The 5,637-nt window shown below is 37.8% G+C and overlaps 1 pseudogene; it reads right to left on the reverse strand.

Annotated features, from left to right (window-relative positions):
* Positions 1-4,730: 4,730 nt before the first annotated feature.
* LOC105004536 lies at positions 4,731-5,190 on the reverse strand (annotated as a pseudogene).
* Positions 5,191-5,637: the final 447 nt, after the last annotated feature.

The following is a 5,637-nucleotide window of genomic DNA, read 5'->3' on the forward strand; positions in this document are numbered from 1 at the left end:
GATTTTCCCATATGCCTTCTTGTGTCCTAAAGGGAAAGAAAAACAGATTTTGTCAAGGAAAGAGCTAAATTAATAGAATATCTGATGATTTCTAAAATGTTTAATAATGTCATTTAGGAGGAATAGAAAGTCTTAGATATCCATAAAGAGAAAAATGAAATAAAGTTCAAATTTTAAACATAATGCATTTAATATCACTTAATATTAAAAAGCTAACTGCCTAAAAAAGTGGATCAAATTGCTCTTTTAAATTAATCATTAGATATTAGTTTGATTTTTTTGTTTGTTTGCTATCAAAGCCTGTACCTTACATCGTAATAAATACACTAAAGAATAGCAAAAAAAAAAAAAAATCAAATTTAGATCAACATTTATCTAAAATTTATTTAGATTCCAAATGTTTCATCTGTATGAGGCTGGAAAACAATATCTGGTTTTTAAAAAATATATCAAATAGATTTATTTTTAATTCCAGGCCATGTGTAGTAGGCATTTCAAAGCTTTATTTTTATATATGTATATCCATTCATCATTTAATATTTGGTAACCACTTTTAGTGTAGTAGGGACTTTGCTGTTGGGGACATAAGCAATTCTTGCTCTCTAAGTCTTCATTCTACTTAGAGGATGATAAGAAAGAATAAATTATCATTTGTTAGGTTGTATTAAATGTCTTGGAGGAAAAAATAAAGCATAGAGAGAATCGTGAGTACCTCACGAGTGGATAGTATGGCACGTGGTTTGCAGCTTTAAAGTGGGTGTTCAAAGCAGAGCTTACTGTATAAAATAAATAAGCTGTCAGGACATGTTGCAAAGCTCAGGGAGGATAGCCAACATTTTATAATGATTTTAAATAGAGTATAATCTACAAAACTTCTGAGTCTATTGTATACTTCAACCTAATATAATATTGTAAGTCAACTATGTGTTGTTATTTAGTCACTAAGTCATGTCCAGCTCTTGCCACCCCATGGACAGTAGCCCGCCAACTATACTTAAAATGAAAACCAAAACAAAGAAGACCTCACTGAAAATGTGAAATTTGAAAGACCTGAAGCAAGTGACAAAATACACAGAAAAATATTACTTAGATTTCACTTGTTTTTCAAAAAGTTAAACTGAAATGCCTTATAAGTATTTTAAAATGGCAGTGTTAGAATAATTTATCCCATTAGTTATTCCATGAGGGGCATGTGTACAGTCCACTGTGGACCTGTGATCATCTTAAAAGATGGCCTGCAACATCCTGATGATTCCCATTTTATTCAAGGCGATTTTAATATTCAGTGTGACTTTCCTTCACCTTTTTAAAAATGAGGGCTATGTCTTTTTAGGCACCTAGCTTTAACCACTTAATGACTTTAATAAGCAAGAACATTCCATTCTCTGATCAGAATAATAACATCAGGAACCAGGCAAAGAATCCAACCAAACTGAGGCCCGAGTTAGTGCTAGTTCTCTTGAGTCTCCTTGTGACCCTAGACAGCACATTTAATGTCTCTGGGTCTCAGTTTTCTCACCTGCTAAGCAATCAGGTTGTGTCCTGGGATCCTTCAAGTTTCTTGTAAATTGTAACAAGTTATCATTTCCCAAATTGTGTGATTTCATCACACATTTCTGTGCCTCTTACTAACATAAAGGGTCTCAGGATAATAACTGTTTTGTGGGAAGTTCTAGTGAGTGACTCAGCAGACCAGGCTAGGAAACCTGAACACGCCTTTCTACCAGTGCCCGTGTGAATCATTTTCTTGGATTTTCAGCTGTATTCACTTACTGTGGAATTTGTTAGTGCCCTTGGCAGAGTCCTTACCCCATTGCTCAATCGGCATGCCAAACTGCTTCATCTCCTGCTATTGTTTTCCAGAAATTACAGCTGCCCTACATGGCTGCAAGCACTGCTTTGAAGTGCCCCCCACACCTGGGGTTATGCTGTTTCATCTCACCATGCCCAGATTTCGGGAATCCTAAAATAACCCTTTGTCCCCACCCAGTAGCTCCGTGAAAATGTGCTGTGGTGTGTCTTACTTAATTCTATGAGAACTGGCACTGGATGGCATTATTTACTTGTTTTTTTATGTTTATCTTGGAGGGAAAGGATATGTATCAGAGCTCAAGAGTCCAAAGTACAACTTTATATTGTTTGAATTCCTCCTGCATCTACAGAGTTTTCTGAATACTTGGACTCACATGAGTTCCTCTGCCTTCTTAGAAGAGGAGATAGCATTGGTGGTAGCCAAATGGAAATGAACAAATTGAATTTGAAATCGAGCTTCACATCTTTTTGGCTGGTTATTTGGAAAAGTACTTTTACTGCAACTGTTGAGCGTTGATTATAATGATTATCTATAAAATCACTATTTACTACTACCCAGTATGATTTTATTTCTTTTAAAATATCAGTTGTCATATTCATATCACACATTTTTTGTGCAAAGTAATAGAAGAGAATGTATGTAAAACAATCACTAAAGTACCCAACATTTGAAACATACTAATTGTTCCTTTTGAACGCTTTTTTTTTCAGTATCTAAGCTGAACACAGTGTTTTATAATTATTTCACATGCATAAATGTTGTCTCATTAATCTTCTCATAAATTTTGTGAGAAAATGACCAGCATTACGTATTTCCCTTGGGTCCCCAATGCAGTGTCTGGTCTACTTGGGACTTTATTAAGTTAGTAATTTTAGACTTAGACTTGGCACAGTACCAGGCATATAGTAATTGCTCAATAAGGATTTTATGAATGAGTGGGTTTCAATGATTTGATACATTTTAAAAATTTGTAGGTCTACTTTTCTAGGTCTAAAGTTTTCTTTCAATTGAAATTCTGTTTGATAAGAGCAATGATCCTTGGCTAGACCTACCATGACTTATTTCAAAATACCTCTAAAGTCAGGGGCCTCCCAATCCCACATTTCTGGGATATTAGGTCCTGTTCTAGGACTTCAGGATTGCCTAGAAAGGGATATTCACATACAAGGTTATGTTTTAAATAGTATATGAAGTTCCCAATAGTCATATGGGAGATATATCTAGGATTAACTTAATGCCAATGTCAGCAATGATCAGAATATTAACATAACTGGCAAAGGCCCAAGAAGACAGTGTTCTTTGGATTACTCATTCTAGTTTTAGCAAATAACAACTTTTCGAATATTTTGAAGGAAAACTTCTACTGGAACTTTGCTTGTGTATCCAAGAATTGCAATGTGAATGATTGTCTAATGGTTTGTCATTTAGAGGGCTTAAAATAATTATTTTCTCTGCATGGGAAAAAAAAAAAAGCCAAGGTGCCAATCATCTAACCACATACCTGAGATAAATTTAATGTTTTGAATAAATCTGAAAGGAATTTATTTCGTTTAGTCCAGCAGTCTCAACTTTGGGTAAGAATCAGTTGAACAATTTATTAAAATTGCAGTTGGTCTGAGGTGGAAATCAGGAATCTGCATTTTAGCATACTGCATTTTAATCTGCATTAAATTAAGTGCACAATCTGCATTTTAATCATTCCAGGTGATTCTGATGCTTACCAATCTATTGATATCAGTAAGGAAACTCCGTCTTAGCCTCTGCACTGCTTAGGAAAGAGCATGTGGGTTTTATAGGCAAATGCAACTCAATTCAAGTTCAAGATCTTCCATTTACTGTCTTTGTGTGTGAGTACTGGAACATATATAACCTCTTTGAACTTCAGTTTCCAACTGTAAAGCTGGATAACTCTTAGCATATAAGTATGATTTTATCTAGAGCACTTAAAAATTTGTTTTACAGTAGGTCCTTTTTGGTTATCTATTTTAGATATAGCAGTGTGTACATGTCAATCCCAAACTCCTTGCTGCCACACTTTAGCCCTGGTAACCATAAATTCATACTCCAAGTCTGTGGGTCTGTTTCTGTTTTGTGAATGAGTTCATTTGTATCGTTTTCTTTAGATTCTGCATATAAGCCTTGTCATACTGCCGAGTGACTTCACTTAGCATGATAATATTCAGGTCCATTCCTGTTGCTGCAAATGACATTATTTCATTCTTTTAAACAACTTGAGTAATATTCCATTGTGTATATGTACCACATCCTCTGTATCCATTCCTCTGTCAATGGACATTTAAGTTGCTTCATGTCCTGGCTATTGTGAACAGTGTTGCAATGAACACTATGGGGCATGTATCCTTTTGAACCATGTTTTTTCTCTGGGTATATGCCCAGGAGAGGGATTGCTGAGTCATATGGTAGCTCCAGTTATAGGTTTTGTTTGTTTGTTTGTTTCTTAAGGGACTTCTATACTGTTCTCTTGAAGAAGGCAATGGCACCCCACTCCAGTACTCTTGCCTGGAAAATCCCATGGACGGAGGAGCCTGGTAGGCTGCACTCCATGGGGTCGTGAAGAGTCGGACATGACTGAGTGACTTAACTTTCACTTTTCCCTTTCATGCATTGGAGAAGGAAATGGCAACCCACTCCAGTGTTCTTGCCTGGAGAGTTCCAGGGACGGGGGAGCCTGGTGGGCCGCCGTCTATGGGGTCGCACAGAGTTGGACACGACTGAAGCGACTTAGCAGCAGCAGCAGCATACTGTTCTCTATAATGGCGGTAACAATTTACATTCCCACCTACAGTGTAAGAGGGTTACATTTTCTCCACACCCTTTTCAGCATTTATTGTTTGTAGATTTTTTTCTTTTTTTTTTTTATCGAATGAGGCAATTTATTAACCCAGCATCATCTGTCCTAATGCTTTTTGTTGGCAGCTGCCACCTGTCCAGTGATCCTGTCCCTGAGGCGTCAGTTTGTGGCCCCCATCTTGGTCCTTTTCCACCATTTTCAGCCCCTCCAGGGCTTGGAGGACCCACTGGGCCACGCTCTTGGAGCCTCTGCTGAAGTGGCTGGGCATGACACTATTCCTGATGCCCCCCATAGATCTTGGTCATGGAGCCAACCCCAGAGCCACCCGGGAGATACAGGTGCTGTGCCATGTAAGCAGCTCGTGTGTGGAACCCATTCTCATCATAAGGAGCAAGTTCTTTATGCTTGGCCAGCTTGATGGTGTTACAGGGACTTTCAGCTTCCCGGACTTTTTGAGGAAGGCTGCCAGAGCTCTGACGAATTCCTGCTGGTTCATGCCTTTTACAGTAACTCCAGGCATCCTGCAGCCTCTGTGCTGCCAGCCAGGGGAAAGCTGTTTGTAGATTTTTTGATGATGGACATTCTGACTAGTGTGAGGTGGTACCACTTTGTAGTTTTGACCTGCATTTCTTTAATCATTAGTGATGTTGAGCATCTTTTCATGTGCCTCTTGGCCATATGTATGTCAATTTTGGAGAAATGTCTATTTAGGTCTTCTGCCCATTTTTAACTGGGTTATATTAATTCTAGTAGGGAAATGCATTGTGCATGCATTGATATAATGTCCTAGGCTTGGTTAATTCCTTAATTCTTCTGCGGTCACTCAGAGGTAGAAACCTTGAACACTGCCAGTGGTGGGAACATGGTCTTTAAATGGGTCATTTACTTTTGAATCAGATCAGAGTCCCTTGAATGTTACCGTAGGCAAAAGTTGTTGAAGGAAACCTATAGTTTTATACACTTGATTGCTCTAAATTTTAATGTAAGAAAAGACCTCATCTATTTCTGGCTC

This window comes from Bison bison, unplaced genomic scaffold (genome assembly GCF_000754665.1).
Source record: "Bison bison bison isolate TAMUID 2011002044 unplaced genomic scaffold, Bison_UMD1.0 scf7180017864479, whole genome shotgun sequence".
Lineage (NCBI taxonomy): Eukaryota > Metazoa > Chordata > Mammalia > Artiodactyla > Bovidae > Bison > Bison bison.